The sequence below is a fragment of the Rhea pennata genome, chromosome 12 (assembly GCF_028389875.1).
Source record: "Rhea pennata isolate bPtePen1 chromosome 12, bPtePen1.pri, whole genome shotgun sequence".
Taxonomy (NCBI): Eukaryota; Metazoa; Chordata; class Aves; order Rheiformes; family Rheidae; genus Rhea; species Rhea pennata.
This window is the reverse complement of record NC_084674.1, coordinates 17603266-17613405: the sequence shown is the minus strand read 5'-3', so window position 1 is coordinate 17613405 and position 10140 is coordinate 17603266. Positions and strand designations below refer to the sequence as shown.

The window sequence follows — 10140 nt, the reverse complement described above, 5'->3', positions numbered from 1 at the left end:
CATAATGAGGCCTTGATGTTTATAACTGATTAAATATATATTTTTATCATACATATACCATTTTTCAGCTACCATAAATGTTAATAGCTCAAAGAAAAATTAAGTATCATCATCATAGTATTTTGTGCTTTTTGTTAGTCTGAAATTACATGAAGCTCTTTGCATTAGGACTGTTTTATTATAGACAAAACTCATCAAGATTAGGTCCTATGCTCTATACCACTTAACTGTTACACCTGCTTTGCCAAGAAGCCACTTAAAGCATACATTGTTTTTAGATCAGAAACAAATGGGCTTCTCCCATATGATCTTGATAGTAACCTTAAAATCAGTTTCTACATTAACATAGATCAACATGATCCTGAAGTTAAAAAACAACAACCAAAAAAGAAATCTAAATACTTGCCAGATAGATGTGACTTACAGTCCCCTTCTTAGCAAAGACATCTTGAAAACAGAGCTGGAGAGGAAGTTTTGTCAACTGAATTTATAAGATGGCTGAAAGTATTTATAGAAATACAGTTTTTCAAACATTAAACACGTTTGACTAATACTTCATCCTAATTCTAAACTGAGATTTTCGGATCAGTTTTCAAACAGTCTTGATAGAACAAGGGCTTGTAATGTATGTTAATAACCTTGCCAAAAAACAAAATGCATGATCCAATGCATTAATATATGAAGGAATGACATTATTCTTTGAATAGCGCAGAAAGAAGTATTTTTCAACCCCTTCAACGTTTTACTCTAGAATCCTCTTTGTACAAATATTGATGAGAAATTTTGGTGAATCATTCTTAATCTTGCTCGTAGTATGTATAAACCCTATTATTTGCTTTTTAACTTACACAACTATCACAGCATATATTTTAGCATGCACAGATGGACAAAAGCAGTTGGTGCTAATGCCGAAAACGGAACTGAATTGGAACAGGAGCATTGGGACAAAGTCAAACCATTATGAAGCACTGGCACACATCACATCTTTTAAATTAGTTCAGGGAAAGGTCCTGCTGTCGAAAAAGAAATATTCAGTAGGGAAGCTGACAATCCTTTCATAGTTCCTTGTTCTTGCATCCCAACCTTCACTGGTTTAGAATTAGATCCAGATACCACTCACATAAAGATCTCATCTCAAAATGAAAGAAATAGCCCACCAAGGCCTCTGTCCAGTGAGTCTAGTGACAGACAGAGCCAAGTGGGTATCTTTAGTTTGTCAGTTTGTTAACTTCATGGAATTGTTGTCTAAATCCAAGGTTTTAATTTCAGAAGGAACTTTACGATGAAACTGCTGACTCTCTGATGTACTGAAAATTGTTTAAGGGCTTTGAAAAAACAAATAGGTGTTACTGCACAAAGCAAGAGGGTATGCCAGAAATATAAACCATAAAATATTTAAAGGTAATACTTGCAAATTTGCTGTTTTACACAAAAGCCTGAGGGTACTAGATTTATAAGCCTAGAAATCAATGTTTTGCATTTCACCACATCTAGATAACTTTTATCTTAAAAAAAAAACAACTTGAGAAGATGTACCCTTTTTTTCCTATTGACAGCAAGACTTCCCTGAGAAGTTTTGAAATACATAAGAAATTTCAAATCTTCTACCACCATAACTTGATTTTCCTGATAAGTATTTGCTGTTCCTCAATCCATAAGAATCTATCTGCTTTCAACTTCCTAAAGCAAAAGTCTTTTATCTCATACAGCTGTGCATTAGATATTTATTATTTAAGGTCAAAAATGTCCTTGAAGAAAATATTATGAATGACTTCAATTGTTATCCCTACGATTATACAAACTGATCTGCTCCGAGGTCATAAAGCGCTTCAATATATTAGGAAATCCTCATTCTGTAAACTATGTAAAGTTCCATAGTGTATCCCATCTTCTAACTACTGGAGAAAAGTAATAATTTTATCAGCATGCTACAGCAACCAGGTAGGTACCTGATATGAATTCTGTTCAGTTTTTGACTAGAATTCTAATACTGCTAGTTCTAAATCCTTCTGTTATTAACCTTCTTCTGAAGGAAGTTCAAATTAGCTTTTTTTGAAAAGGCTGCTTAATTCATGTTCTGCTTTATAGTAGTTCTGTAGTTTGGCAGCTTTTAAGAGATGTACTTGTGGGTCATTTCTTGTATTTTCTAAAAACCATATACTTAAGTTGCAATGTATTCTCAAAGAATGAGATCTGCTAGGCCTCCTTGGAGGTCTACCTGTATGCTTCTTCTCTGATACTATGTGTTAAATCTTCTTGGTACACACCAAAGCAGAGAAGGCTTGTAAGTTATGCTCCTGGCACAGCCTCTACTGATTTGGTATCTCTTAGCCACTCAAGTGAATCTGCTATTGCATATATCCCTGCAATTTAAGTCTGGTATCATGCCATAGTAAAGCATAATGTTTCAGTGCCACCTGCCTGCACTTACTCTACTTCAACAATAAACACTAGACAATGATGAGATTTTAAGCTTTTAAGTAGTATGTTTTTAATGTGGTTTCCTTATTAAGCTGAGCACAAAGTACTGTTTTTCAGTCACCCGTAAGTCTGTATTTAATAAACCCCAAGGCAATGAAAGTGAAGGACAGTGATACTAATTGTGCAACTGTAGAACTTTGCATAGCACTGAGAACAGAGGAATGAGTTTACTGCCAAATCTCTTACTTCACAGGAAGCTGCCTACCACAGCCAAGGCTGAGGCTCAGCCTGTGCGCAGCTTTGACCACAAGATGGAGCTCTGGGGTTTAGATTAGCAGCCCCAGCAGCACTTCCTCACTGCTTATCCCTTAGGCCATCCGTAATGGCATGGCACTTCCAGACTCCCACTGAGGCTTTCATGAAACACATTTCAACAGTCTCCTCCAGGGATACCTGCAGCAGCTATACATGGAGTATCACAAATGACCACACACAGACTTACAAACTCAGGTTTGCTCAGTCAGCAGGTTTTGTTTGAGTTGTAGGGATCTTTTGTCAGGGGGTTGAGGGAACAGTATTATTAATGCAGACTATTAGTCATCCTTCATATCACTTCCCCTCACTTCACTCACTGTCCCATATGCTGTCTTTCGTCATGAACTATGCACGTACCTCCTGACCTCTTTTCCAGTGATACTCAGTAAAATTGTATGTATAAAGTTACTGACATGAATATTTTAATTCGTTTGAATAAATAATTCTTCCTGTTCTGTGTTGTTTTGGATGGTATCTTCCTTTTTATAATCAGTGTTGATCTCAGTAGAGCCTTGCTCCTAATTTTTTTCCAGTAGAAGTGACAGTAGCAGAATCTAAATGACTTCTAGCTTTCTGAAGTATGCTTTTTTCATGCTTTTCCTGATTTTTAAATCCTCTGAAACCGTCGTAAACTGTATACAAAAATTCTAGGATTCATATGTTTTTGTTTAGTAGCACACAGTACATCAAGTACTCTTAATTTGTTCTCCAACCAAAGAGGAAAAAATAGTTTAAATGATGGTTACAATTTTTATTCATTACTCTGCTGAGGGAACAAAATGCAGATTTATGGAAATAACAAAGGTTCTGTTTCATCTTAGTGTGATCCTAAAAAAGACAAATGCTTTTTCTCCCAGTTGATTTTGTCCCCTTTGAAGCACAGGAGAAGGCAACTGAAGCTGAAGGTGAGTTTGTAGAAGCAGTAGCTCCTACATTGTCTAACTGTGCTTTACCAACATCAACTACTGTGGTGTGGAGAAAGGTACCTTAACTTGATATATGTCATGTTGTTATACATCCTTCAGTTTAAAACAAACAAACAACTCTTCGGCATTTTGGCATTGTAAATTTGTAAACAGTTATTATTCAAAAAGACTTTCTTTAATACTTAAACTCAACTTTAAAAAATCAGTGCATAAAATTATAGTAGAGAACTCAAAGCTGTAAGTTATTAAGCAACATACGAAGATTAAGACTAAACAGTCGGAGATCTTGTACTTTATCTCATAGCTAAATGCCAAGGAAACACACCTGCACTGAAAAGATGCACAGACAAAGAAAGTGAGAATTCTTTAGAATGTAAGGCTTGCGATTTGAAGTCCAGGGGACTCTCTCAAAAATAAATAAATAAATAAAGCCCCCTGCCAATACCTAAAAAATTGAGTTTTTGTATCTCTGCATGGACATGGTAGTCCATTCAGCTGAAATACATTGGAATGCATGTTTGAGCTGGCTCTTTTTCTCTCTCTCTCTTTTTTTTTTTACAAGCCTATTTCAGCCCATGATGCTATATAAATTTATAGATTTAATTTAACTCCAAAGTCCATGCAACTAGGTGGCGATGTACGTGTCCCTCAAGCGTTTACAAGTTCTAAGTATCTTTCACACAACAGAAGATTAATACTCTTGATGGTCATCAATAACATACTTATTTAACCAATAACACACTTATCTAGTGTGTCAATCCAATTCAATTTTTCGCAGTATCTAAATCTGATTTACATGTACTTGTTTTAATACAAAGCATTCTGATTCCAAGTAATCATAGCATGAAATATTACCGTTTTTGTTACATTTTCAATGTTTGATTTATTTTTCTAACCACGTAGTATCCAAAGAAACTTAAGTGTACAGAAACCATGGTCTGAAAAATTACAGTCAATACTGCCCGCTGATGCACTGAATGAAGCAGATCTGCTGCAGAAAAGCCAAGTATGTGATCGTAGTAATTTTTAATATGAAAAAAAGGACCAAATGAGGTGAATTCTAGCATGTTCCTGTATGTGCACTTGACTTTACAATCTTAGCATTAAGCCATCTGCATATAATCAATGCACTATGATTGATTACTTTTAGAAGCAGGACTTCAGATGAATAATGCATATTCTGAACTTAATCCTTTCTATGCTATTCAAAATTTCAGTAATGTATATGTTAGAAGTTGATCCTTGTTGTATCTATTATGAGCAACTTTTCTCCAATAAGATATGTGCATTATTTTTAAAAATTTAATATTTGACATAGACAAACAGATCTGCATTAGGGTCCAAATTAGTGCATAATCAAGTGTTCAAGAACAGAATCCAGGGTGTCTAGTAACTACTACTGCATCACTACAGAACAGCAATGCACCTACATAATTTCATCTGACAAAGTAGAATTTAAAAAAATAGTCTCCGGAGGTTTTTAACCTTGTATAAATACTTTGAGTATGTGTACACACATACATAGACATAAAAGACTCTGGAGGTATAGACTGTTGAAAACATAGTGCTAAATCTAGTTAGTGAGTTAGTGTTCAATATTCAAACCCTACACCTATCCCTGCAGTTAATTCTGTTAATTCTGAACCCTGTTAACTGAGATATAGCACTTAACAGAAGGAACTGATTTTCTTATTTCAGGTTGAGCATAAAATATCAATGCTGGCAAAAAACCCTAGCATTAGATAACATATTGTAGTGAGAAAAATGACTACACAAAAAACCCATCCAATTTTTACATTCTATTGTCTCCATTAGTTCACTGTCAGTATAAATGTATATATAAACCCATTTCTGTTTAGCTAGAATTTCAAATGCCACAAAGATCTCAATGCCTTTCTCAAAGGAAATCCTCATTTTGGTCATGTGTCCCTGATTCAAACACATTTACTCCCCAGACCTGTCTACTAGTAAGAGGGATATGTTTTTATTCTTACAAAGGAGTTGAATCTTTCAGAATATAGATGACTGATAAAAGTGGAAGAAACATGGATTTTTTTTGAAGATGAAAACTTGCTGATAACATTTAAATTTACCAAAAAATTTAACATTTGTGTTCTTTCATAGAACTGCAGCTGACTAGGAAAGCCATCCTACCTATTAACACATCATGCTATGTTGACAATTTCTTATGCATGAAACTTGCATATTTGTATAATTAGTATTTACATAAATTCAGCAAATCATTAAGTTGGTGTTCATAAAAAAGCAATGTTAAGAATGTTATGTCATTAATTGGCAACAAAATTCTATTGCCTATAATAAAATACTGGAAGCCTTTTAATATTTTAGAAATATTTCCACTAGTAACACTAGAGGAAAACATAGGCTCTTATCAAAGGTAAAGTGAAAATAAGGATATTGCTTTTTATTAATAGTAGAAAAATAATTTGTTTTCTCAATGCTTTTCTCTTTTGCAAATTCTCTAGTCTTACTATGTAAGATAACTTCCTAACACAACTGATATAAACTGAAGCTGCATTTTTAAGTTAGAGTATCACCAGAGGGGAAAAAACACCAAGCATTTTCCATTTTATAAAAAATAGAAAATTCAATATTGCTATTAGTAAGTCTCTCTTCAAGAAAACAAGCAATTATTATTAAATCTATTACTATTAAAACTTGACTACGCTGAAAAGACTGTAGGAAATTTGGAACAACAACTGTAAATAACTCCTTGCATAGATTTAGACTATTTAGCAATGGAATGTTGCTGTGAATGGAACAAATCAAATTTGACCACAGGAGCTATACCAGCAAACTGCTTCAGTAAAGCGCTCCAACAGTTACTTGGGAAAGAGAAAGATGACCTATTTATGAAATACTTCTTACAATAGTTACTTTAATTTAAAGAAATCTTCTTTTTGAAAGATTCCATTCTCAAAAGTTCTCAACTGTGAATTAAACTTGATCCAATATTACCATTAAGCATCATTCTGCAGGATTTCTATGTACATTTTTAACTGAAGCATTTTCTCCATGCCAGTTCATTTAAGACTTAAGATGATTTTCTCACAATGACCTAACAAAATAATACTCTTCAAGAGCAGCATAAAACATATAGAATAGGCAAACTTGCAAGTGAGGATTATTATTAACCTTGAACAGTGTGTTGCGCTTTCATTCCTGAAAGATGCAGGTCTTACAAAAAATATAATTTGAACAGTCTTTCTGTAAAACTGATTATGCTGTGCCAGACAGGTAGCCACCATACAGATACTCATATATATTAATAGTGGGTTTTAAGGTGTGCAAACCATAATGAAAGGTAATCTAAATGCTTGGTTATGATCAGAACAGCATATACTGACAAATGAGGGAGTTCGTGTGATCTCACGCTTTACAATGTTTGTGTTGTTTACAGCACACTTAGTTTTACGGTGAGAAATATTTCGTGAAGTGTTGCTTTGCTTTGCTTCCTCCTCTCCGTTTTTGCGCGTAAAGGGACTACAGGAGTCGCCGGCTATACTGGCCAAAGATCTTGGCGTTTCAGGCCTAACGCCTTCCGGCCCGCTGCGCCGCGGCCTCAGCCCCTACTCACCCCGCGGCCGCCGCTCACGCTCGTCCCGCAGCGCGGCCCCTCGCCCGTCGCTCGCTCCATGCGGAAGCCTGACGCGCGCCACGAGCCACGGCGGGAGCAGCCCCGCGCGACGCTGCGGCCAGCGAGGGGCGCCTGCTCCGCGGGCCGCCGCTCGGCCGGGGCTGGTGCCGGGCGGCCCCGCGGCGCGGCGATGCCGGCGCGGCCCGGGCGGCGGCGGCCCCGCGGCCTCCCCCTCCCCCCCCGCCGCCAAGGTCTCCCCGGCCCACACACTTGATAGCGGAAGTGACGTACCGAGGCGCTGACGGCATCCGCGGCCTATCCGCCGCGGGCGGCGAGGACAACCGGCCACTCAGGAGCGCCCGGGGGCGGCACTTCCGGGCCTTCAAGTTAGTCTGGCGAAAAGAGGGGGAAGAGGAGGGAAACGGGGGGAAAAAAAAAAAAAGGAAGAAAGGAAGAAAGGCCTAAATGCACCGAGAAAGGGAAAGCGACCGCGGCGGCAGGGAGGACGGCCCGGGGCCGGCCCGGCCGCGCCTCGCTGCTACAGCCGCCGGTGCAGCGGCCTGATCCCGTCCTCCCACTACGGGCCCGCCCGGCCGGGACACGCCCGGGCCCGCGGGAGGCGGCGGCGCTCTGCCGCCCCCGGGTGCTCGCCTCGCCTCGCCACGCCCCGCCCGTCGCGCTTCCCCGCCGCGCCCTGGCGCCGCCGCAGCCGCAGGCCCGGCAGCCCCCGGCGGCCGCGCCCTGCACGGTCGCCCTGCGGCGCGGCGCGCCACCCTCCCCCAGCGACGATGGCGGCGCCGGCCGGGGGCTGCGCCCGCCGCAGCCCCGTTACCTGCCGCAGCCCCGTTACCTGCCGCAGGGTGACCCGGAGCAGCGCGGGACCCGGATGGAGTCGCGGCGGCTACTGCCGCCGCCGGCCGCGCTGCACCACGGGAAGGGGCGACGCGCCCCGCCAACGGCCGCCTCATTGGCGGAGCGGCGCCGCGGCCCGCCCGCCGGTGCTGCTGGGCGGGGAGCCGCCTGTCGCTCATGCGCGAGCGCTCCCGTTGATTGGTCTGGGGAGGCGGGGCACCGCCTCCTCCCGGCACTCTCTCTCCTCACTGGGTGGCGGGAGAAACGGGCCCGCCCCCTCCGCCATTTATTCAGCCTTCACTGTGGGGGAGTCCTGAAATGGCGCCACCCTGTGGCGGCCCAGCCGGGTGGCGGCGGCCCGGCCCGGCCCGGCCCGCTTACGGGAGCCCCTCGGTGTCCCGAAACGTCGAGGCGGCGGCGTTGTCCTAGGCAGCCGGCGCCTTCCGCCGTGCCGGGGGCCGTGGTCGGAGCCCTTCGGCCTCGCGGAGGGGTCCGGGTCCGCGTCCTGGACGTCGCCGAGGGGTTCGCGACGCCTGGGTGCGTTGCACGTCGTGGTTACTCTGGCATCAGTTTCTAACCTTGTGGGCAGCGGTGGCTCGCTGGCGCGTGTAGCACGGAAGGTGCATGGCCAGGGCTCTGCAGTGTGCTGGGCTGGGCCCCGTTGTTCTTCAGTTCCTCCCGCGGCAGCAGCGGGCTGGGCTGGTGGCTGAGATCCAGGGGCGAGTGATGATAGCGCACGCCTCGCTGCCGCCCTGGCCATCCAGGCTGTGGCAAATGGTCAGGTAGTGCTGCAGTGTGTAAATCGGAAACATCAGCTGTAGCAAAACCAGAATGACTGGCATGATTGCTGACAGCGTCTCCTAGCAAGCTATCCTGAGGGCATAAAGAGTGACAGACTGGGGGGAACACAGTACGTGAACGTTCAGTTTCTCTCAGAACTCCTGTTAACTTCCTGGATTTAAAGAGTGGCTTTTCACCGTCAGGGTGTTGATCTGTTTGTTCTCATCGTGTTTTGTAGTCTATTTATAAAGATGATTGGATGGGCAACAGAACTGGAGTTTTGATTGCTTTAATAGCATTCTCTTACAGATGATAATCTGCTTTAATTGGGAAGCAACAACTGAAGCACTGCACATTTGCTCTTTCTCACCTTCCTACCTGTTCATACCACCTGGATGAGTTCTCCAAGCAATGAACTTGTACTTCTTGCTGCAAACAGGGGAGTTTCTACCAGCCACCCTTGTAGGTGATTCTTATTTACATATTGCTGGTCTCTGTAGTTGGATGAGAAAACCTTTAGCATGTTTCTAATGCTCTAGAGTAATGTGAATTTTTGGCGATATTTGTCTACGTCCTTTTCTCTCTACTGTTGAATTTTATATTTATGTGGAATTGTATTTGAATTTTATCCAGTTCTACTTACGAAGCAATATGACTTGAAAGTGTTGTGCTGGTGTGTTGATGACTTAATCAAAGTAGCTTTTCTAGTTATGTTCCTAACGGATTTCTTAAAGTTTTGGTGATATCCAGAGGGTATAGTGCACATGGAAGTCTTCTTGAATAGGAGTGGTGGTCTTTCAGCTTATTCAGTATGTTTTCAATATCAAAGTCTTCTCAACTAGTAATAGGTAAGGGAGGGAATTTCATGTATCTCTTCTGTGTGTCTTAATTTTCATAAGGTTATTCAGGTAGAGCAAACCTGTCCTTAATAAGTATCTGAATGCACAAAGAAGTCTTGCCAGGCTTTTTGAATAAGGGTTTTCTGTTTTCTTCTTTCAAAGAATTTTAGAAATAATCGATTTTTTGAGTTCTTAACAATTTTGTAAATGTTTACAATCTAGATTCCTTTTGTATGTGGTGTTCTGTCTTATTTAATGAGTAGAAGATTTTTATTACCAATGCTAGAAGGGAACATATTTTGTTTTGGGTAATCCGAGCAACAAGCAGATGTAAGGGTCTGACCTGACACCTTTGTGAATCAGCCAGCCATTTTGCACGTGGAACAAATTCAGCAATGATGCCTCAACA

At 41.7% G+C, this 10140-nt stretch overlaps 1 long non-coding RNA gene across 2 annotated transcripts; it reads right to left on the bottom strand.

Moving 5' to 3' along the window:
* Positions 1 to 406: 406 nt before the first annotated feature.
* LOC134145901 (uncharacterized) lies at positions 407 to 8172 on the bottom strand. 2 transcript variants are annotated; one of them, XR_009959708.1, is made up of 3 exons: positions 8111 to 8172; positions 7552 to 7652; positions 407 to 460 (listed from the first exon to the last, which is right to left on the bottom strand). It is a non-coding gene; the product is annotated as an uncharacterized LOC134145901 (long non-coding RNA). The 2 variants fall into 2 exon arrangements; XR_009959709.1 differs by lacking the exon at positions 407 to 460 and adding an exon at positions 6830 to 6845.
* Positions 8173 to 10140: the final 1968 nt, after the last annotated feature.